General features: G+C 38.3%; 2 long non-coding RNA genes across 3 annotated transcripts in view; one reads left to right on the top strand and one right to left on the bottom strand.

The window, feature by feature from the left end:
* LOC131434083 (uncharacterized) overlaps nucleotides 1-12558 on the bottom strand; it is a 22428-nt gene extending 9870 nt beyond the window's left edge. Inside the window, exon 1 of one of the 2 annotated variants that reach the window (XR_009230309.1) lies at nucleotides 11691-12558. This is a non-coding gene — a long non-coding RNA (uncharacterized LOC131434083). The other variant, XR_009230308.1, reaches the window with a different exon arrangement.
* LOC131434108 (uncharacterized) lies at nucleotides 12425-25559 on the top strand. Its single transcript, XR_009230313.1, has 3 exons — nucleotides 12425-12554; nucleotides 12684-12988; nucleotides 24058-25559. It is a non-coding gene; the product is annotated as an uncharacterized LOC131434108 (long non-coding RNA).

Genomic DNA, 25559 nt, shown 5'->3' with positions numbered 1-25559 from the left:
AAAAACTTTTCTTAATCCACCTAACGCTGTGATAATGCCTTTCTCTTTTATCGAAACAGTCTCATTTAACTATTTTTGCCTTTTATTAAGATAATATCTGATACTAATTTGTGCTCATATTTGACACTAATTTATTCAGATTGATTCGAGAACTTCACAAACACATGTTTCAGCGTTTATGTCACATATTTGGCATCATTGATCAAGCCAAGCGCTAGACACGTGCGTTGCCGGAACCAGAAGTCACAGCCTTTGGATCTTTGAACTAGATTAAGAGCTCAACAGTAGCCTTCAAACGAGCCTAAGCTTATTAAAATCGGTTCAGCCATCTTTGGGAAAATTGAATGGTAAAAACAATGCGTTTTGTCGATTACGTCACTTATACCATCATATCTCCGGAACCAGAAGTCACAGCTGTTTGATCTTCGAACTTGATCAATGGCACTTATTAATTTCTTATATAGCACTGATACTTTTTAGCTAATATCGAGCAACCAGCAATAATAAGGCGTTCTCACAAATTGAGTTTTAGTGGAATCTTGGATGGACTCTTGTCAGGAGGCTTTAACTCTTGTCAGAAGTCTTGGACTCTTGTCAGAAGTCCTGGACTCTTCACAAGAGTCTTGGACTTTTCTCAAGAGTCTTGGACTTTTCTCAAGAGTCTTGAACTCTTGTCATTAGTCTCGGACTCTTGTCAGGATTCTTGGTCTCTAGTCAAGACTCTTCGACTCTTCTCAAGAGTCTTGGACTTTTCTCAACAGTCTTGAACTTTTCTCAAGAGTCTTGGACTCTTGTCATTAGTCTTGGACTCTAGTCAGGCGTCTTGGACTCTTGTCAGAAGTCTTGGACTCTTGTCAGAAGTCTTGGACTCTAGTCAGGAGTCTTGGACTCTTTTCAAGAGTCTTGAACTTTTCTCAAGAGTCTTGGACTTTTTTCAAGAGTCTTGCACTTTTCTCAAGAGTCTTGGACTCTTGTCAGGATTCTTGGACTCTAGTCAGGAGTCTTGGACTCTTCTCAAGAGACTTGAGCTTTTCTCAAGAGTCTTGGACTTTTCTCAAGAGTCTTGGACTTTTCTCAAGAGTCTTGGACTTTTCTCAAGAGCTTTGGACTCTTGTTAGGATTCTTGGACTCTAGTCAGGAGTCTTGGACTCTTCTCAAGAGTCTTGAACTTTTCTCAAGAGTCTTGGACTTTTCTTAACGGTCTTGGACTTTTTTCAAGAGTCTCGGACTCTTGTCATTAGTCTTGGACTCTTGTCAGGAATCTCCGACTCTTCCTAAGAGTCTTCGACTCTTCTCATGTGTCTTGGACTTTTCTCGAGTTTTGAACTCTTATCATTAGTCTTGGACTCTTGTCAGGATTCTGGGACTCTTGTCCGGAGTCTTGGACTCGTTATCAGAAGTCTTGGACTCTTGTCAGGAATCTCCGACTCTTCCTAAGAGTCTTCGACTCTTCCTAAGAGTCTTCGACTCTTCTCATGTGTCTTGGACTTTTCTCAAGAGTCTTGAACTCTTATCATTAGTATTGGACTCTTGTCAGGATTCTGGGACTCTTGTCCGGAGTCTTGGACTCGTTATCAGAAGTCTTGGACTCTTGTCAGGAATCTCCGACTCTTCCTAACAGGCATGTCCAAACACTGCACTGCACTGCGTGCTTCATATAACCACCGCCACCGCGTGTATTGAGAATGCCATTGCGTGCCAGTGCACAAAGAGAAACACGAAACGCAATATCCGAAGCCACGGTGCTCGTGGCGCTGTTTTATTTTCGGCACTGGTGTTTCAAGCTTCGGCATACACCGAAACCGCGTATTTTCAGTTTCGTTAAACACCGGAGCCGAGTGTTTTCAATTTCGCGAAGGCACCGAAGAGCACCCATGCGTTGGTTATATTGTCGATCAATTGAATTCAATCAGACGCGTATTGATGAAAAAAGAATTAATCATTTAAACGCATTTTTCGTCATACCGTGTCGCTATAGGTGCTTATAGTACAAGCAACGTATATGGCAAAATCGGAAACACTCGGCTTCGGTGTTTGCCGAAGTCAGGAACACTCGACTTCAGTGCTGCCCGAAAATCCAAGCACCGGTGTTTGACAATTACACGACCACCGTTACGGGTGCTTTTTCTACTGCGTTCGGTGTATGTTTTTAAACACGGGCACGAAGCGTAGCATTCAATACTCCTGGTGGTGTGCTCACGAGTGAAGGTGAGTACCGTGCAGAACGGATCCGTGTTTTTGCCATGCCTGCTTCCTAAGAGTCTTCGACTCTTCTCTTGTGTCTTGGACTTTTCTCAAGAGTCTTGAACTCTTATCATTAGTATTGGACTCTTGTCAGGATTCTGGGACTCTTGTCCGGAGTCTTGGACTTTTGCCAGGAGTCTAGGATTCTTCTCAGCCGTGAGTTGAGCCAAATAACATACTCTCCTTCGCTTCACTTTCGACTAAACTAGTCTAAAATTGTGTATCATTTATATAAAAAAGTTAAGTCATGTTTTGAATTCTCGAAAAGAAAAAAAACCTTCTAGTTCGGCATGCAATCTATTGATGAGGACTGAAAAAATTACTCGTTCTCTACTAGAGCTGTGAACCAAAGAATTTATTAAACGATGATCCTCCACAAGAAAAAGACAATTATTTCTCGAAGCAGCATCAGTTCGATTGCCGTTTCTGACTTTTACTGGCAAAGCTGTCACTCCTCAAATTTTAACAAACTTGCAGTATAACGAAAAACGATGGTTCTGAATAAATGTGATCCGGTTATTATCACAGTACAAGGCTCGTTTCATTGAAGCTGATCGATTGTGAAAGGCAACCTGACAAAAAAAGGTGCAACTCCAAGCAGGAAGAAAAAGAAATTCTTGGAAATAGTAGTAATGAAAAGGATCTAATACAAGGGTTAATATGCAGTGATCAAGTAAAAGTACCAGCTAAGGGTGCCTAAATTTCACCGAAGAATGTGATGCGTCACATTCCAGGGTGGCTCAAACATAGAGCAGTTCTACGAACGAAAAATCGTATCAACCTGAAAAATGTTATCTGGAAAGCTCTTGTGATTCTCATAGACCCATCAAACAAGGGCGATTGTTGCGAATCGGCTAGTGAGGTTAAACCTTTCTGGTAGAAAATGTACGTACGAATTGAAGGTTTGACGGACAATCTTTTTTTTAACCTAGATAATAGAAAAAAACAACAACTTAAAAGTGTAATGGGTCGCAGGAAGTTCCTTCGTTTCGTTTTTAAATTTTTTGTATCACATCATCCTTCTCCTCCGAAGCAGTTCTCACTCCAAAAATAAACCGAACAATATTTTATTACATAACCAAGAACGTTGGCTTTGCGTTGGGTTTCGTCAGTTCACCTTCCGGACAGTTAGCGAACGAACGAACGAACGAACAACGGAAACCGGTTCCGACTGGAACAAAGAACTTTTGCCAAAAATACAGGAGATCGAGGGAACACCAATAAAATGTTACTTTTTTTTGCAACGCAAAGTCACTGTTCTCTGCAACAACGCGTTGGATATGATAATAAAGGAAAAACGAAACCTCCAAACCCAATCCACCTAGCAGTGTGCTTTTGGTTCAACCGAAAGTGGTGGAATTGTTTATTTTTTCTTCCTGAGCTGCTGCTTCTGCTAGCAAAAGTAAAATTCGCAAACTTCTGAGCTTGAACTTGACTCAGAAGCGCAGAGTGGAACGGAACGAACGAAACCTGTTTTGCCAATTCGAGGTGACCGTGGCACGATATGGATGGAGGAAGAGTTGCCTCGATTTGCTACGTACGAACACAGGATGCGCAGATGGTTGAAGAAACGAGAAAACGAAAAAAATGGTGGACATTGCAATGGCTCGGGGGTACGGGAATTTGGTTGCCTGAGGGAGTAGGAGGGGAGCTGTAAAACGAGAACTGGCAACACAAATTTGCATCGATTTTAAGTCAGTAAGTTAACAGTTGAGAGAAGCACAGAGAACTAAGAAGCAGAACGATCGCAATCTACAAATTAAGCAAAAAATGAAAACGGGAAGATCGTGCAAAAAGAAACTGAATGCGTGACGCTGACAAATGGTTTTGCGAATTGTGGGGGAAAAGGGTTAAAGCAAAGGGGGTTGAGGGTGAATGTTGTATAATAAATCAAGTTCTGCTCTAAGAACGAACAACCCATCGCAGGATGGTTTGCCTACTGCGCGCGTTGTGGTGCGAGTGATGAGCCAGAAGAAGAAAATCGTTACGTAAGAAAATGGCATTTTCTTTCGCTTTCGTATTTCACGCTATTTCTTCTCCATCATCTTATTCGTTGTTTCTAAGTTTTTTATCATGGCTTATTGCTGAATGACTGAAATTCGTTCCACTTACGGCCGGGAAGGAAAACTCACTTTCGTGGCACCTAGATTTCGATTGAGGGAATTTTCTCATTACCAGCAAGGCATGTGCCATGCCGATCGGATTGATCGGATTTTATCATTGTCTTAGACTAGAATGCTGTTTTAGCCAAATATTCAAATCATTCAAGTAGAGCAAAAATATGGATGGTCCTAGTTGACTGCCCTGTGGAACTCCGGTAATGCAGTCACTGATTTTCACTGACTTTTTTGTGGTTTGTTAGACATAACCTAAGTCAAATAAGTCAGGATTTCTTGTCTGTTACACATTAAAAATTTTATTCGGAGTTACTTGTTATTTCCGAATTTGTGTGCTCAAGGAAGCGTGTTAAACCCTCTGTTTAGTCGACTGTATGTTACAAAATGATGTAAAATATCTGTAATCACTGTTAGACTGTGATACTTAAAACCTAAGATACTGCCCTCGATGCTCTAAAGAACTAATAGTTTGGCGAAAAATTAAAAAAGCCCTTCTCAATCATATAATATGAGAAAGGCATCATAACAAACGGGATTAAAACAGGTTTGATTAAGATATTTCCTGACATTGACATTGGCTCATTTTTGACACCAATTCATTCAGAGTGATTCGGGTAGTTCACAAAAGCATGCGTCAGCGCTTATGTCATATATTTCGAAATATATTTTAGACTAAAAGTATCAGTAATTAAGCATTTGAATCTGAAATATTTATACGGTTTAAAAACGGCGGGTGGGTAATGTCAGAGACATAACTGTATGTCGCGAATACGAAAACAACTGACATGTTCCTTAACACTCAATTGTATGAATTATGCAAGCATTCCCCTTTTCCACATTTTTCGCAAAAACAAAGAAGACTTCACTTGATCTCGATTACTGTGAATTTCACACAGCAAAAAGTGCACAAATCTAATCAAACAGTTCTAGATTTGCACTAAACGGAGGATATTTACCTTCGATTTGCGAAGAAGAAATCCTACTAGTTCTTTAGAAAACTTTTAGAGCCATTAGAACGGCTTATTTTGTGTGATGATGCTCTCCACCATTGTCCCCTTTTCGTTTTTTCATCAATGCAAATGACTAGCAGCTGTGACGCAATCGCTCTTGTCGGAAGCGAAACTAGCTTTGCAAACGACACGAAATACATCTGCTCGCTGTGGCGATAGAATCCAAACTGATAAAACTTTTGTTAAGGGGTTTCTTTTTACGTGATTTCGTTTGTGGCTTTTTCACTACTGGGCGGTCCTAACGGCTATAAAAATAGTAGCATATAGAATTTTAATGTCGATTATTTCATTTTGGATTTGCATTTCATTGAAAGAAACTATCAGGATGCTGTACGGGATTCATTCCTGCCTTTCAGATATTATATTTTCACTCACTACGATATTAAACACTGTTCAGAACATTTTTCTCGAACGATTTGTTGTACAGCAGCAGATATTTTGTTCTCTTCCTCCGGAACGCGTTCTGATTGGCTGGTGTTGACATGGGTCAAAGGAGACAGGCTTTTCAATAGTGTACTATTGAAATACTTCCCAGCTGTTGCTATACACGTTTAAGTTGAAAAATTTCGATTCTATTGGTAGTTAGATTATATAAATCCTTTCACAGATCACTGAGCTATGAGCTTTAAAAATACGAGAAAGGCAAACGCGCCTCATGAATTATCCTCTTTGATACTCGTTTATACCAAACATTTCAGAAAAAGTTTAATTTTTAATTATTTGAGATTATGTCACACAATTGGAAATTTTATCATAAAATTGTGATCATATTTCCGATGGCATGTAGCAAAAATTATGTTGATTCTTTAGATACAATAAGAGATATTCACGATCAAAAACTTATCACTCTCTCAAATGGTGAATTTTGAAAATGCATCCCATAGTAAAGTAAGTCGTATTCACGACAAAAAATATTTTGTCGATTACTACACTTTAACGATTATGCCTCCAAAACTAGACATTTTTACCATATAATATTCGAAATCGATCCTTCGCTCAAATTTTAGTCTCAAACGAACCTAAAATTATTGATATCGGGTAGTCCATATACAAGGAATTAGTTTTGGCGTTTACGTCACTTATGCCATTATACCATAGGAATCGTACGTGACAGCCATTCGAACTTCAAACCTGTTTAAAGAAACCAATAGTGGTTGCCAAACGAGCCTAAGTTTGTTGAAATCGGTTCTGCAATCTCTGAGAAAACGTCAGTTACGTCACTTATACCATCACATTTCCGGTATCAGAAGTCACAGCGATTTGATCTTCGCACTCTAGCTTTCCAAGAGAGCCTAAGTTTGATAAAATCGGTTCTGCCATCTTCGAGAAAATTGAGCGCAAAAAAAAACAAACATTTTGCCGGTTACGCCATTTATACCATCATATTTCCGGAATCACAAGTCACAGCCATTTGATTTTTGAACTTGTTCAATGGCTCAATAGTAACTTTCAAAAGAGTCTAAGCTTGTTGAAAGCGGTTCTGCTATCTTCGAAAAAATTAAGCGCGAAGAAAACAACGCGTTTTGTCGGTTACATCATTTATGTCAAATATGATGGTATTTCCGGAATCAGAAGTCACCGCCAAAGGCCCGATAGTAACTGTTAAAAGAGCCTAAGCCTGTTGAAATCGGTTTCAACGGTTTTGATGTGGAACACATCTTTATTTTCTATATAGGGGTGCAAATCAGAAACTCAAAGAAAAATACACGTAGAAATATGGTCAGGTTTTAAACACTTACAGCTCAGTATATTTTGTATCAATTGTTAATATTATTGCATTATTTGATCGCAAATATTTCTAAGATTCGATTTGAATGTATCAAGCCACATATTTTCAATTATAAATAATTGAAATTTTGATTAGTAGCGAGCAGTGTCGTATTTTGTCTGCTAAAAATCTCCGGCATATCGGATTTCCCTGCCATAGACGACGGTTTTGAAGCAGTAAGCGATATATCGAAGTGAAAGCATCGCTCTGATTGGTCAATCGATGCAAAAGCGAAACTGTTGGAAGCACGCAAATCTATAAATAGAAGCGAAATTATAGCTGACGTTTCAGTCCTACGCGTAGCATGCTAGAGGTAGGCTGTTGCTAGACAGCAAGACAAAAATTGCCATAAAACGATTTGAAGCTTTAATTGGTATGCTCTGATCTTGTGTCACCAAATTCCATGTAATGTCCTTTCGCCTGAGAAATTGACAACTACCCCACGGTAAATTTTGAATGCTTAAGATTAATTTCTGGCTTATATAAGATGAACTCGATTGATAATAAGAAAAAGTTTATCGCTTCAACCGAAATCGCAGAATGGGAGAGAAACTTAACGCTATAAAAATCATTGCTTGCATACAAAACTTGAACACAAGCTTGGCGAAAAGAAGTTTAAATATCAAAATCGTATCGCAAGTATGGTCAAAGATATAATTGCATACATTTGGGATGTTGGTGTAATTTCGTCGGCTATAAAACAAACAATGTTCGGTGTTGGTTCCTAATCAAGTTCAATCTAAGCAGACTCTCGTGCAATTGCGGATTCAAAAGTGAGACGATTGATTGAACTGTTTGATTGTAGATCATTAGAAATTTTGGTAGCCTTGTTCCACACCAATGGCTCGAACAACCCCATGGGGCTGATCCTTGCACGGAAAGAAATCTGTTACTGCTGTCATGATTAGAAAATTAAAAAGGAATGTATTTCTTTTAAAGCTCGTAAATCCAATTTTCTATCCGGACATCACATTGAACCGTCTGCCTCAAGAGAACGAAAATTAGATTTTTTTGTTCAACCAGTTTGAATAATTTGTTTCATAGATATAAGAACATAAGCTGTATTGATTCACGTAAATATTTCAAATGAGGCGATTTTGCAAACGATGTTTTGAAAACAACAAAGAAAAAATCGATCCGCGGTATTTGCAAGCGTTCTACATAGAGTATCTTTTTAAGAGGTTTGATTCACACGTGTTTTTTCATGCAGTTCGTTTATGTGTTTCAAATTCTGAAACAAAAAATCAAAACTGGAGCAATGAACGCAGGTAAAAGCGTTATTTTAGTTGTCGTGGTTGTTCAAAAACATACTTAAATTGTTGATGCTTCAAATTAAAAGAAATTCGTTGCGCTTTTCACTGTTTTGCTATTCAAATGTTCACTTTTTGAGACATTAGTTGAAATCGTGTAAACAATATGCCGCACACTTTCACACCATTCCATTTAATTCATATTTGAAATCTTCATATTTTGAAACATAACGCCTGAATTTATGTAGCAAAGACACACACGCCTGAAGTTATACCCAACAACGTCAAATGCGTTACGCTAAATTTCAACGAAATCAGTCCAAAAGGATCATGATCCGAGAACTTTTAACCATGGTGTATTATCATAACATGAAAATATACTACTTTCCCCAAATCATTACTCGTTTTGCTCATTTCTTGAATCAGAATTTTGCCCGTGTGTAGTTTTTCAGAAAAAAAATCCCCAAAAATAGACTTTAAAAATGCCCGCCGCACTAGCGGGGATCCCCTTGATGAGGACAACTTTCTCGATGTTCACAGCCAGAAAAAGAATTGATTTTTTCATTCCAATTCTTGCCTGAAGGGGGTTCACTAATTAGCTACACAGAAAGAAAAAGAAGAATTTCACTGGTCAAATCTAACTTGTAATCTATTGACAGAAAATTCCATTCGTAATGATTTTGTGTCAAATTTGAATGTGCTTCGGTGGCCTAATCAATTACCGGGACGTACTGTGTGACCGAATGTTCCGCGGTTCTAGTCACAGTCGCAACCAATTTTTTCCGTTTTTGCCTTTCTCATATAGCAAGGTTATGCAAGCACTGTGAAAACCGACTTTTGAACCGAGGCCCGAAGGGCCGAGTGTCATATAATATACCATTCGACTCAGTTCGTCGAGTACGCAAAATGTCTGTCTGTCTCTGTGTGTGTGTGTGTATGTGTGTGTGTGTGTGTGTGTGTGTGTGTGTGTGTGTGTGTGTGTGTGTGTGTGTTTATGTGCGTATGTGAATATGTAACGTTTTTTTGCACTAACATTTCTCGGAGAGGGCTGAACCGATTTTCACAAACATAGACTCAAATGAAAGGTCTTGTGGTCTGTTTCGGAACTATGGGGTAAAATGTACAAAAAATTAAAATTTCTCATTTTTTTCTCATAGATGGGGCGACCGATTTTCACCAACTTAGGTTCAAATGAAAGTCCCTGTGGTCCCAAACGTAATTCCTGATTTTTATCCAGATCCGACTTCCGGATCCGGAAATATAGGGTAGTGTTAAAATTTTTATACCATCACTGAAAAGGGCGAAAAACCGTAAACAGTTTTCTAAATCGACCTCAAATCTTCTCCAATTAATAGTTTTTATCAGTAGACGGTCAAACTAACCGATTTCGGTTATTCTTTTTAGGAATCGAAGAAAATTATTTTGAAGAATACCACAGTATTATATATGATAGTATGATTGATATGAGAAAGGCATCATTACACCACTAGGTGGATTAAAATAGGTTTTTTATTTCATTCCATTTAAAACAATGTAATTTTCAAATCCCTCAATTTCATATGTGCTTGTAAATTTTATTTGCACTGCGACGCTTCATCAGAGAAGCACTTGAAGTCCAAGTAGGCTTCGAACTAAACAATCAGCTGACTTACAATCACTGACATAATAATAATAATACTTTTATTGCGGGTTGCCTAGTTGTTGTAAAACCTATATATCTAGCAAATGCGACGAAAGACACGTGCGGACAGCTGTTTGTTTGTTATCGATAGGTTGCACACTGACGAGTGACTAATTTGTTTACGATAACAGACCATTTTCCACATCAACATCAAATTTGTACTTTGAAGTTTAGCTGGTAATTGTGAAAATGCAAAATATTATCATGATAAAATTTTACGGAAAATAATGAATTGATTAGATTAACGCTTTAAAACTGTCACGGTGCAGGCAGACAGCGTGGCACAGTTTCAACACACAACAAACAACAAACAAACGTCACCGGAAACATAACCTCCAAACTTTATTTGACAGAGGGAATTTCATCATCGCTGCTCTTGGAATGTCAACACAGGAAGTGAAAAAATAAACTAAATTTTCCATACTCCGATTACGAAATTCCAGAACAGTCAAAGCCTCTCCCCTACTCCTCGGAACACTTACCCTTTGTCAACCAACAACCGGAATGATTTTCCCATTGCCCTATCGCAGCAGGCATGGAGTGTGAAGTGCCGCCGTATTTCGTCATAGCAAAGATGGCGGCGGCGGCAGACACACTGATGATGACCCCCCCCCCTCTCCATTCAGCAGTGGTACTCTCTGTCTCTGTCCCCCCTCGGCGGCAAACACACACAGTCGGTTGTGAAACCGTTCAATACCCACTGTAAAAATGTGCACGCGCGGCCATCTTGGAAAACAATATCCCCACCACTCGTCGTCGGATTTGTCATGTCACGTTTTACCAATCGACCGGTTTTGTTTTTTTTTCTTCTTCTTTCTTCCTTTCTTTCTTTCGTGTCATTCTCTCTAGCTTGGTTGGACGGACGTGCAAAACATCAGCTGATTTTTTTTTCTTCCCCCGAACAAATTAGGAAAAATCGATCGACCAAATCATCCTCGGCCGAAAAACGTTGCAAATTTAAGGTTGTTTTTGTTGTTCGTTTTTGTTTTTGTTACGCCCCCGCATGAAATCATAGCCGAAAAAGAGAGAGAGAAAGAAAAAAAAAGAAACAACAAAACATGACTTACTTGATGATGGTTGATAAAATTCGGCTGGGCTTCAATTTTAACAGCACACACTTTTTTACACAACACCATTGTTTTTCGATTAAAAATTTCAGAAACATTTTCCCATCATTGGCAAACGAACCGGGCAAGTTTGTAAGAGGGCTGCAAGCAGCCACGGAAAATTGCGTTTAAATGAATGAAAGGAAAAACACACAATGAACTTGAACTTGGAAAATTTAGCCCCAATCCCAAAACAACGACACCGCAAAGAGCGAGAACGGGAGAGAGAGAGAGAGTGCCCTGTGAGTGATGAGAGTTTGTATGCGTGCCCGTGTGAAGTGAGTGGCTTCCTGTGCTCACTCTCTCTCTCTCAACAGAGACTGAGAGAGAGTGGGCTGGCGTAAACAGAGAGCACTCGGATTCCCCCTTGGTATATTCCGTCGTCGTACGAGGGAATACAACAAAAAAAGTGTAAATGTAAATTCGAATTCGGGAAGATGATGATGATGGCATTTCGGGGCGGGGGACACTCACTTCCCTCCTGATGAGTCGTAATTTTATTCAACACACTTACCTCTCTCTCGGATTCGGGAATTTTTTCGTCGCACTAACACTTGCCATTCCTGGATGATGGAGCAGAATTGATTATTCGCTGACCGATGATTAGTAATTAATGATCGATACGATGGGGAAAAGTGACGTTTTCATTTCTTTTTTTTCGTTTTTTTGGAGGAACCGATCGAACAAAGTTAATATTTTCGTACCGATCGCCACGCGCGGCGAATTCTACGTTTATTCCAGAACTTTCATTCGTTTGTTTTTTTTTTGCTGCACCACAGCTGTTCGATGATGACTGGGATGAAAACGTACTGCGCATTATCTTGTATTACGTGTTTTCTTTTAGTTTTTCTGATCCTGTTTGAGCACTTAATTCATATGACTATTTTAATTTCAAATTTGGAGAACTACTCCAATTTTGGCTTAACGTTTTTTATTCCGATTTATTTTGGGTTCGATTCGATTTTTTTTTTGATCAAATCAAACAACGCAATTTCTCGACTTGCTCGACAGTTTACACACTAACACTACAACAACAACGACCACCACCACACAACGGGCAAGTATCCATTATAGGACATCGCGCAGTAGGCCTAGGACGGTTTTTCAAATAATTTTTTTCGCGAAAAATAAAACCCAAAACAAATTATACCACTTTTTAGATAACACCGAAAAAACGACGAATAAAACAAAACTCCAGATCCTATCGCCCAATGCCTAATGGATCAATCTTTTTCTCCAGCAGCTCCCGGCTGGACTCCGTCCGGCGGTCTCGCTCTCTCCGTGGATGTGGAACCGTTCCAATGGGCACTTAGAATGGAAATGATGAAGCACAACCTTTGCTCGGTGGAGGAGATGATGGTATTGCGAAATGTTTTCGGTGAGTGCTTTAAAATACAGGAGGGAATGCCTATTTGCCAGTGTAGTTGTTGTTGTTGTTGTTCCTGTTATTGTCGTCGTTGGCCTGATGTTCAATTTGCGTGTTCTCCAACTTTACCAACCATCCAAGCAAGCGAGCAGCGAAACCATCGTCCGGGGCAGCCAGAACGAGATGGAGCAACGCGCCCGGAGGCCTGGAACATGCGATGAGGATCAAGGTCAAGGGAGATGGAGCTATCGGATGGAACCTTTTTCACATTTTGCTGCTTATTCGAGCCAAGCCAAGAAAGGACGAAGAAGGAAACCAGCTGCTGATGGGATGCCGGTTCGGTGCGGTTAGCACTCGATGAGTGACTGATGTATATTTGTGTGAGAGTGCGAAACGCGAAACGCGATTGGGTTCCCGAGGGAATCCAGAGGAGCTGCGGTAGGCAGGTGAGTTTTTCGCTCGGTGTGAGTGAATTTTGACACGATATAGAAGAAGCAACTTTTCTCATTGTTTCGGGAGACAATCAGCAGGTGGACGACAAGGGCGCAAGGTTAATGGGTACGGGAACGATAGGAGATAGGACTGGGGTGCGGAGCGGGGCCAGAACTCATCAGCTTGTCAGCTTGGGAACTGGAAAATCGATACGGAAATTATCGGTGATGAAACAGCTTGGTGGTGTGTCGGTGTCATTTGTTCACCTAGTGCTTTTCCAGGGTGTGTTTTTCACACTCGACACTAACTCGTTCGAACGTATTGTGTAGGTATTGTGTTTTACGTAACGCCCGTAGTTACGGTAACAGGCAAAGCCTACTACGTACGTACATTTTATTCACCGATCGGTAAAATGATACCGAAAACGTCGTTGTTTGCATTTCGCTACCTTCATGATCCTGGCAAAGAAACTGAATTTAATTACATGTTTTGTCACCCCTCGCATATCCCGTTCCCGACTATATCGGTATCATTATTAGCACACCCATACATACTCACGTAGCCGAGCGATGATGGAAGATTTTAATTCTATATATCAAATATAACAATGTAATTATATGTTAATCCGTACGAATAGATGATCCATTATTCCGAGAATCTGATTAGTGGGAAGAACTACTACATCATGGCATCGGATATTTGATCATGTAGTTTCAGAGTATTTTTCATCTGTTTAGTTTCTCACAGTGTTTTTCGCTAGCTTTATTCGTAGTCTACATCATGAACTTGAAACGTCACGAGAAGCTTAAGTAAACTGAAATAGAACTGAACTAGAACTGAACTGAAGCTGAAACTAGAACTAAACTAGAACTGAAACTAGAACTGAATCCAGAACTGAAACTAGAACTGAAACTAGAACTGAAACTAGAACTTAAACTAGAACTGAAACTAGAACTGAAACTAGAACTGAAACTAGAACTGAAACTAGAACTGAAACTAGAACTGAAACTAGAACTGAACTAGAACTGAACTAGAACCGATCTAGAACTGATCTAGAACTGAACTAGAACTGAACTAGAACTGAACAGTTTCTGAAGCAGTTTATCATGATTTTTTTAAAGTAATTCATCACACAGTTCCTAAAGCCTTTTTAAAAAGCAGTTTATCGGGCAACTTTTGAAACAATCTGACGCAATTTCAGGGCAGATTTCAGTATTTGCGAACAATTATAATTGTTTCCGAAATTCTTTTCCAAACAGTTTCTTCTCCCAGTTGTCTCGAGCAGTTTAAGAGAATTTATTTCGAGCAGTTTTGAAATAATTTTTTGAGTTTATAAAAAAAGAAACTGAATTTTTCAACAGTTTTTCCAGCAGCTTTTCGAGCAGTTCTTCGAGTAGTCATTAGTTTTTTCGAGCAGTTATTTCGAATAGCATTTTCATCGATATATAAGCATTTGAAATTGTTTTGAACAGTTTTGAAATATTTTTTCGAGTAGGAGTTTTAAATAAATATAAAGTTATAAATCAAAAAACTTGGAAATACGCATACACTGATAAAAATACTATTCAGATTAACTACTAGCAAAACCGTTTGAAAAGTTATTATCAAAATAATAGAAAAAAAAATTTAAAAACTGTTCGAACAACTTGGAAATACGCATAAACTAATAAAAATACAATTCAGAGTAACTACTCGAAAAACTGTTTAAAGACTCTCCGGAAAAGTTTTCTAGGGATGCTGTGGGACAATTCCTAAAACTGTTAAGAAACTGTTACTGGAAAAACTTAAAAATTCGAGGAAACTGACCTCAAACGGTTTAAAAATTACCCAAAAAATTGCCCAGAAAACTGTTTGTAGAAGAACTTAGACTGTAAAAAAACTACTCGAGAAATTCTCAGAAATCGTCGAAGATTGCTAGACTAACTTAGTAAATGGTTAAAATCTGATTCAAAAAAACCGCTTAGAAAACTGTTCAAAAACTCATTGTTCATAAAGTGATCAAAATACTACTCGAAAGACTGTATAAATACATCCCGAAAAAGTGTTCTAAGACTGCTCGAAAAACTGGTTGAAAAGTACTCAAAACGAGGTCAGAAAAGCGAAATGTACCCGAAAAATGTCACAAACTGTTGAATTACTCGAAAAATACTCGACAATCCTTAGAAATGCTTGAAATATCACAAACACTACTCCTAATGAACTCATTTATACCAACTGAAATGTTGTTAAAAATCTGTTCGCTCATAAAATAACCGAAATACTACTCGAAATAAAAGATCCAAAATCTGTTCAGAGACTTCTCGAGCAAGTGCTCTAAAACTGCTTGAAAAACGGTTCAAAAACTACTCGAAAATGCTCAAAAATTGCACAGAAAACGTCAAGAGAAAACTTCAAAAACGGCTGAAAATCAAAAACTGCTAGACAAACTTAAGAAATGCTTAAAATTAATAAATAAATACTCGAACATATTTCTTGAAAAGCAGTCATAAAACTACTCGAAAAACGCTTCAAAAAAGTTCATAAACTGATGAAAATACAACTTGAAATAACTGCTTGAAAAACTTTTTAAAGATTTCTTGCAAAAGTGCTCTAAAACTGCTCAAACATAAGGAATGCTAAAGAAAACTGATGGAACTAAATTATGAGGAATTCGAAGAAAAAAAATACCAAATACTATCCGAAAACATTAAAAAAAGGCTCGAAAACCTGCCAAGAAAAGTGTTAGAAAAGATTGTTCGTACAAAAAACTTTGAATAGTGTCAAAAAGCTACGCGATAAATACTCAAAAGCTGCTCAACAAAGTTGAAATGAATACGTTTTATTTAAAAAAAAAAAGTACTCCAAAAAACATTTCTAAAGGTTGTACTAAATCTGCTCGACACAAAAATAGAAAACAATTCGAAAAAAGTACTCGAAAAACTGTATAAAGACTTTTTGCACAAGTTTTCTAACAGTTTAAAAAAAATTAAAAACATTTTTTAATACTGTTAAAAAACCTTAGAAATTTTTGAGTTTTTTTTAACTGCTTTTAAGTATTTTTGAGTAGTTTTTAACACTTTTTTAGCATTTTGTTTAAGTTGTTCAAGCCACATTTGAGCATTTATTTGAGTTATTTTAAATAGTTTATTCCAGTTTTTTCTACGAGCAGTTTTAACGAACTGTTTGGAACATTTCTTTGAGTAATTTTTTTCGAAGTTTTTAAATATTTGTTCAATTATAATTTTTGAATATTGTTCTATTGTTTTCTATTGAGTAGTTATTTATTAGATTTTAAGCATTTCTTTTGTTTTAGAGCAGTTTTCGAGGATTTCTAAAGTTTTTCGGTTCTTTCTAGCAGTTTTCTGCGAAGTTTTTCGAGTAATTTTCATACCGTTTTCGGGCAGTTTCTCGATTGTTTTAGTTCTTCCAGTAGTTTATGAACAGTCTGAGGAATTGTCCTACAGCAGTTTTCGAAAAATTGTCCAAAAAGTATTTTAACAGTTTATCGAGCTTTTAATTCGAGTAGAATTTTTACCAGTTTATGCGCCTTTTTAATTTTTTTAACAGATAGAATCTAAATGTTTTAAAGTAGTCAGAACAGCCTTTCTAGTAGTTTTTTTTTATTAGATTCTAAGCATTTTTTTAGTTGGACGAGCAGTTTTTGAGAATTTTAAAGTTTTTCGGACCGTTTCTGAGCATTCCTCGAGTGGATTTTTTACAGTTTTCAAAATTCTTATTCAAACAGTTTTCTGTGCAGTTTTTCGAGTAATTTTTAAACCGTTTTCGGGCCGTTTCTTCGAATTGTTAAGTTTTTCCAGTAGTTTTTTTAGAAGTTTTAAGAATTCTTGTACAGCAGTCTTCGAAAACTTGTCCGGAAAATCTTTGAAGAGTTATTTTAAACCGACTCGAAAATACTTAAAAGCTGTTCAAAAAACAAACAAAAAATTTCAGTGGTGTTTTAACAGTTTTAAGAAATGCTCATAAACTAACAAAAATACTATTCGGAGCAACTACTCGAAAAACTGTTCTAAGACAAGTTTTCTAAGAATTCTTTGAAAACATTTCTTAAAACTGTTGAAAAACTACAGAAAATTTTTATTTTTGTTTTTTTTAACAGTTTTTAGATATTTTCGAGTAGTTTTGAAATAACAGTTTTTTCGAATATATTTTTAACACTTTTTCAGCATTTTGTTTAAGTTGTTCGGGTCAGTTTGATCGACCCGTTTGGAACATTTCTAAGAGTAGTTTTTTTGAAGGTTCTGAATATTTGTTCGATTATGATTAAGAGCTTATGTGAATGATTCAATTTCCTACAGCTCTTCATTAAAATGATATGAATAAAAAGTATTGGCATTAGTTGATGTTAGAATATTTCAAGAGTTCAGTTTCAGTGTACGAAATGTCATTTCGGTCATGTCTCTGACATTTCCCACCCACCTTTTTATATAAGTTTTTTCTTCCTTTTTCCAGGAAATGATTTCAGGAAATAGAGAATCGCAAAAAAGAACTTTAATTACAAAAATTTGGCATTTATCATTTGATGTTTGTTATCTCCAATTTACGTTAATTTTTGCTTAGTTTATTAATGAATGAAAATAAAAGTGTGTTGCGTGTCTACAGGAGTATCGAATATTTTTAGTTCAAAAATGTTGCTATAAATCGGGATCGTCTAAAAAAACTAGAAACGTAGCTAATCGAGAATGAAATCGGAAAACCAATCCATGCAGAAGAATCGAACAAAACTTTGAACGCTCTGCTCACCGAATGCGGCTTGGCGAAGCACTCCAGGCCCGATTCCCGCAGTGAAACCTGCTCAACTATCGCCCCAAAATGCCACATAGGTGGGGAAGCTACTAGCTCTGGTAGGCAGGCAGCCCATACCGGCCACTTCCCGCACATAACCTATGCGCAAATCGGGGTATGAACAAATTCTCCGGTGTCCGTTTTTTTTTGGGTCTTGCAAACCTGATGAAAAAAGGGTGCGGGGAGGAAGGATTGAAACTGGGAAGCAGAAGCGAACAGCAAATACAACAACAACCACAACAACAAAACTTGATCGCGTGTACACTCGGTTTCTCGATTCCGTTCCTGCAATGCAGAGCCACAGCGCTTGCGTACTGATTACGACCTTGACAGTGAACTTGAATTTTCCTCTGTCATACTTATTGAGCGCGTTCGCCGCTTGCTGTGTGCTTATTGCTCGGGGTTTTGTCTTGTCGTGCCACCACTCGTGCCCCACATTCTCCGCTTAATGCTCCGGGATTCGTGTTCGTGTTGGTTGGTTGGTTGGTTGGTTGCTTGGATGATTCGTTCGTTCCCGCTTCTGCTAGTTGGAATCGCACACCTTCCCCACATCACGTTTTTGTGCCTGATATTCCTCCTCTTCCGCCTCCTTAGTCTTCCTCCACCACCCGGATGACTTCGACATAGCACACATGTTTTTTTTCTCTGCCAAAGGGGACGTGCGCTGACTCGATTGATGATGGTATGCTCTCTCTCTCTCTCTCTCTCTCTCTCTCTCTCTCTCTCTCTCTCTCTCTCTCTCTCTCTCTCTCTCTCTCTCTCTCTCTCTCTCTCTCTCTCTCTTGAACCCACGGATGAGCAAGTCACTCACCAATACAACCGTCTTGGTTTATTCCATTCAGCAGTCCCGAAGTTTAGTCGGTTTTAAAAACATTGCTGTACTTTTTCGCCTGACTGACTGACTGCCTTCCTACTGTGCCCACCCTCCACCCCCCAGCCCCCCACCCCGCAAGGGGGGAACACTGGGAACTTGGAGCGTTTTCAGTTTCAATTTGCTAGGTTTGGAGCCCCACCACCCACCGTTCCCGTACTCATCAATTTTTTTTTGTTCCGGAGGAATGTATTTTGCTTCGAGTGGGGCGTGCTACGTACATATCAAAATATTATGTAAAAATGTGAGCACCTCGTTTTTTTTCTGCGTTTGTTTATTATGTCATCTTCTTTTCAATTTTCAGCAGCAGGGTTCTTCTTGTTCCTTACTTCGTTGTGCAACGTTTGCTGTTTTGCTTTGGTGTATGTTTTTTTCTCGCCTTTTTTTTGTTTGTTTGTTTCTTGTTTCTCGCTCGTTTGCCGATTACTCGTTTTGCGTGGATAACGAACTGTCAAAGGAATTATACAGAGAGCGAGAGAGAGAGAGGTGGTAATTCGGTTGGGTATGCAGAAATTCAATTACGGAAGTCTTATTTTTGCCTTTCTGCGCGTATCGAGGAAGGCAATGTGATGATTTGAAAATAGAACTAGCCATAAACACCTTTCTAATAGTCGGGCAGTTATTTTCTCCATTGAATTATGTCTTTTAGGGATTCTAACCAATGAATACAATCGTTCGCAAAATGATTTGCAATCTTAATTTCATTTTACTAGACAAGGCTTGAAGAGCGAGTTCAGGTTCCGTACATATAGTGTAATGTCACTGGAAGTAAAACGCTAATTTTCTATGGATCGTTCGAGATAAATATGAACTTAACGAGGCACCTCTTTTGTTGTTAATTAGTTGCTAACTAGTTACAGTAATTTTGAATTTGTTGATTATTTTTTTCATTTTTTTTTTGAGTACTGTGCTAAGTTCATATGAAGCTGACGAAGCATCCCTTCCAAATAAGTTTGGAAGCAAATCGATACCCAAGGGATAGTATGTTGCTAATTAGTTACGGTAATTTTGAATTTGCTTCTACATTTATTTAAGCTCATGAAATTTTGAGAAGATAACGAAGAACTTGACAGAAACATTCAAAGCCACCGAAACCAATTAGTAACTAATAAGCAACAAATTATCCACTGTTTTTAAGCCTATATAGGAAGGGTGCTTCATTACTTTGATATAAACTTAGCAAGGTATTAGAAAAACCTGTTTTAATAACAGATCGGCTGAAAAGTTTGTATCGTTTCTATGAGAGGGCGCCACTAGAATTAAATCCATACCATTTTCAGTTAGTACCAACCTTCAAAAGATACGTGTATAAATTTGACAGCTGTCTGATTATTAGTTTGTGAGATATTGCATTTTGAGTGAAGCTACTTTTGTCATTGTGAAAAAAATGGAAAAAAAGGAATTTCGTGTGTTGATGAAACACTACTTTTTGATGAAAAAAAGTGCCGCCGATACCAAAAAATGGCTTGATGAGTGTTATCCAGACTCTGCACCGGGCGAAGCAACAATTCGTAAGTGGTTTGCAAAATTTCGTACTGGTCATATGAGCACCGAAGACGACGAACGCAGTGGACGTCCAAAAGAAGCTGTTACCGATGAAAACGTGAAAAAAATCCACAAAATGATTTTCAATGACCGTAAAGTGAAGTTGATCGAGATAGCTGACACCCTAAAGATATCAAAGGAACGTGTTGGACATATTATTCACGAATATTTGGATATGAGAAAGCTTTGTGCAAAATGGGTGCCGCGTGAGCTCACAATCGATCAAAAACAACAATGAATTGATGATTCTGAGCAGTGTTTGGAGCTGTTATATCGAAATAAAACCGATTTTTTTCGTCGATATATAACAATGGACGAAACATGGCTCCATCACTTCACTCCGGAGTCCAATCGACAGTCAGCTGAGTGGACTGCACGCGATGAACCGAACCCAAAGCGTGGAAAGACTCACCAATCGGCCGGTAAGGTTATGGCGTCTGTATTTTGGGATTCGCATGGTATAATTTTCATCGACTACCTTGAAAAGGGAAAAACCATCAACAGTGACTATTATATAGCATTATTAGAGCGTTTGAAGGACGAAATTAAAAAAAAAACGGCCTCATTTGAAGAAGAAAAAAGTTTTGTTTCATCACGACAATGCACCGTGTCACAAGTCGATGAAAACCATGCTGAAATTGAACGAATTGGGCTTCGAGTTGCTCCCTAATCCACCGTATTCTCCAGATTTGGCCCCCAGTGACTTTTTCGTGTTCTCAGACCTCAAGAGAATGTTCGCTGGTAAAAAATTTAGAAGCAATGAAGAGGTAATCGCTGAAACTGAGGCCTATTTTGAGGCAAAGGACAAATCGTACTACAAAAATGGTATCGAAAAGTTGGAAGATCGCCTCTGATGGCAATTATGTTGAATAATAAAAACGAATTTTGGCAAAAATATGTGTGTTTCTATTAAACGATACGAACTTTTCACCCGAACTGTTAACATTAGTTGAAATGGCTAGTTTTTTATGGCACTCCATTCCCATTCAACTAATTTTTTAGTTGAGTTAGAAAAATCAAATGTTGTTTTCAACCAACATGAATGGCTAAATTGGCTTCTGCAATCTGCAGCTACATGGCGCACTGTCACCTACAATCGTAATTACTTCTAGCCACTAGATGGCACACTACTACCGAAAAGAAATTTTCAGTCGCGGTTGTGTTTTCTATATTGGCAGGTATAAATACGATGTTGTATTGGAGACAAAGACATAAACGAAACATAAACTTTTTTTTGAAATTTTTTCTTCTAAATCGCTGTTTTCGACAGTTCCACGTAAAAACATTACTATGCACAATCGCTTCAAATGCGCACAAATTCTGAATAAATGCATATTCTACTGAGAGTTTACGTAATTTTTACCTATCGGTTTAGACATTTATATATGGATATATCGTAACACATGCGAAAAACATCAACACAATTTGCAAACAGTTTCAACAAGTCTGTCCTTTTAAACTTTTTAATGAATTGTTTTGCTTTGACATTTCCCATGAGTTTTTGGCTAAAAAACTTGTTAATAAAACCTATGTGCTGTCCTTCAGCAATGATGGTGATAGATGAATAGAAACAAATTTACTGATTTTAATAACAAAATTAGTTGTCAATGAGAATTTCGTGTTGGATTGAAAACTTGCTGGTTTGTGTCCTGAATATTCGCCACATTCTCTAAAAGTAAGAGTTTTTTTTTAGCAAAGTAAATTCTCAGTTTTAACTAATTTCATAGTCATTTTGGAAATTTTGTTGTTAAAATCATCTAATTCAAAAACAGTAATACGAATTAGGCGCAGAGCTAATTTCGGTCGTTCCGTGCAGGAATCATTCAAGGGAGGGGTTCAAGGGAGAGTTCGAAAGAGGATTCAGAACAAATTGGCTCAAATAGCACGTTCCCCTTGATATTCTTAATGTTGAGAAATCTTCCCATACTAAACTCCCAAGCCCCCTGCACACGGACCTGATTATTATTTTTATTATTATTATTGACATCACTACACCACCGGCATGGTTATTACTGCACTACCGGCTGTAAAAGTTGCATATTTTTTCAAATAAACTTCAATTCATTGACACCGGCTTTAACCAATATCACACACTAGTAGCAGACATCCGTAACCGTTTCGTTTTCTCTACAGCGTTCCCGAAATAGAACAAAGCACGCATCGTGCGTGTTGTGTTTTCTTCTTCCACGTTACACGGTATTGTACGAGGTCTGTTCAAAAAGTACCCGGAATTCTCATTTTTCTAAAAAAATATTTATTTATTCGTCTACCTCTATATGGTCCCCTTCAAAGTAATCCCCCCTAGATATAATACACTTATGCCAGCGTTTTTTCCAGTCTTCGAAACACCCCTGATAGTCACTGTTTGTAATGCTCTGTAGCACTCTCAGCGATTCTGCCTTTATCTCTTCAATCGATGAAAAACGCTGTCCTTTCATGGGTCTCTTCAACTTTGGGAACAGGAAAAAATCACACGGGGCGATATCTGGTGAATAAGGAGGGCATGATTAAAGTCTTGTTTTTAGCCAAAAAATCACGAATAAGCAACGATGAATTCAGCAGTTTTGGAACGAATTTTGCTGCCACTCGTTTCATGACCAAAACATTTGAAAAAATATGATGGCATGAGCCAACTGATATGCCAACTTCATCAGCAACTTCTCTAATAGTGATTCATTTTTTCCACTTTTCCCACATTTTCATCGATTATTGACGTGCTGGGTCGACCGGAGCCTTCGTCGTCTTCAACGTCTTCGCGGCTATCTTGGAAACGCTTATACCACTCGTAAACACTTGTTTTTTTCATAGCAGACTCACCGTAGGCTCTCTGTAACATTTCGCACATTTGGTTACACTTTATTTCATTTTTTACGCAAAATTTAATACAAATTCTTTGACTCTTCAATTCTTCCATTGTTTAAACTAACAAAAATCGCCGAGCTCAAAAAAACACGTCTACACCAGCCGCTACAAGACAGAATGTAAACAATGAATACAGCTGAAAATTTCACCATACATTAGGGACATATGTACCAACACAATAAAAAAAAATTTGGACCACCGGACTCTCCAGACGCGCGCAATTAAAAAATTCCGGGAACTTTTTGAACAGACCTCGTATTGTCATTCTGTATGCCAATTTGAAAGCTTCGACACTCATCGCTCTGTAACTACGGAACCGGAAGTTGGATACGGATGAAATTTCACAGTAGATAATATGAGCTTAAATTCAAATTAAGATTTGTGAAAATCGGTTCAAGCATCGCAGAGAAATCAAAGTGAATTTTATTTTTGGAGTTTTTCATCGCCACTTTCGGTGCTTGCGGAACTTGGAAAAGGGGGGGATCAGTAGTGCCGAATTAAGGTTTTTTGTCCACAAACTAACAAGCTCTAGAAAGCGAACTAGAAAAAATTATCAGACAGTGTTATGGGATTTGTTTTTGACCATCGTTCGTGAAAAAATACTAATGAAATTGGTAATTTTCCACTTATCACGCTCGGATCCGGATGAAATGTTTCACAAATTTTTAGGAAACTTTAAGATCTTTCTTTTGAATCTTGCGAAAATCGGTTGAGCTATTTCAGAGATAATTGAGTGCAAACTTTTTCTCAAATTTTCACATATTACCATATAACTCCGGAACCGGAAGTCGGATTCAAATGAAATTCAATAGCAGGCTATGGGACCATGAAACCTTTCATTTTGAAAGAGAGAGAGAGAGAGAGAGAGATAGAGAGTTTCGAAATTCGTTCGAACTGGAGAAGTGATGCTTTGAAATTTTTTTAGAAGCACTATAAAGCAACCATTAATGGACTTTTAAACAAACAGTATAGAGTACAAATAATATTGCAAAAATTAACAGTTTTATTTTTGGTTTAATGCAGATATCTCCACGGAAACTGATGACCGAAAAAGCTGCCCAATCATTCCTAACACAAACGGCGAGCAAACGCTGTCCTTGCACATCAAAACAACAACAACAAAAGAAGCCACAACACATCAAAGTAGGCCGATTTCGACCATTCCTGGTGACCCATGGAAACCCAACGCTTCCAGGACGCAGGACTTACAGCAATCCGTTGCCAGGTGAGGGCTCACCCCAAAAGCACAACAGCAAAGTTGCAATATTAAAGCAAACTTCTTCGCTTCCAACCCCGCCGCACCCGTGAGTCGGATCGAAAGCAGGAAAAAACAAAACATGGCAACGCTGCACGGCACAAAGCCAAGCCACCCACGGAAGCCAACTATTTCCCCGTCCTTCGGCGGTCGGTTGGTCATTCGATTCATGTTTTGGCTAGTTGAAAACTGAAATATAGCCGTGCTGAACGAATAAATCGCATCCACACGCCACCAAAGTCCTTGCACTTGGTTTTCTTTTATTATTTCCCGAAAGCGGCACGTTTTCCTACGAAGGACACACCACGTTGCAACGAACTTGGTTTTACCCTACATTCTAGTGGTTTATTGTATGTGTTTGTGTATTGCTGTGTGAGTCGAAAGGAGTGAGAAGGTAGCCGGGAAAAATCGATTGAACTTGAGCTTGAAAATTTTCCGCTTACCAACAAAGCAGCAGCAGCAGCAAACTCAAGTTGAGTTCCCTTGATGGAACGAACAAACAAACAAACAAACCAACATCAATGCACTCGAAAAAAAAGTACTTCACTCATACCACCGCACAGAACAAGCACAGTGAGTACCTTGGGCTTTGAGCCTTGAACTTCCTCCGCCGATTCGAGGATGCCATACAAGATGATTCCATCCTTCCAAGGGAGCCGGTCAGTCGCCATTCCCGGACAGGAACGAAACTGTATGATTTCTAAAATATCGAATAATGCTTCCTTCCTCTGGTCGTTTGCTAGGCAAGAGAACAATTGTCTTGGACTGAGAAAATCGATAGATACCGGTGGAGACGCGTGGTTTTCCGTTCGGGATGAATTCCCGTCAAGGAAACTCGGACGCTTCCATTCCGGGATGGTTGATGGTGTTGTTATGAACGTAAATTGTTGATGTAATCTGAACAAGTGCCAACATTTTATGGAACGTAGAATAGAATGGATTGCCTAATATAGGAGGTTTAATTTTCATGATGACTACATTTTAAATTGTTTAAATTCTCCCGCTCTGAGAGGCAACTTCCAAACATTCACGAAACTGGGTACTGTTTCCCAACCAGGCACGCAATGTTCCGAAACGGGACATTAGCGAGACAAAAATATTTTCGCTATTAAATATTGTTTTTTTTTGGTGGTTGGTGTCTCCGCAAAAGGCGTTTGTATTCAACTGGCGCAACTTTTTTCCAGAATTATCGTTCAACAAAATATATCCAAATGTTTTGAATGATAAAAACCATCATTCGAAAACCCATTTTGTAATTTTTTCGTGGAAA

The sequence above is a fragment of the Malaya genurostris genome, chromosome 1 (genome assembly GCF_030247185.1).
Source record: "Malaya genurostris strain Urasoe2022 chromosome 1, Malgen_1.1, whole genome shotgun sequence".
Classification (NCBI taxonomy): Eukaryota; Metazoa; Arthropoda; class Insecta; order Diptera; family Culicidae; genus Malaya; species Malaya genurostris.
This window is presented reverse-complemented; position numbering and strand designations above follow the sequence as displayed.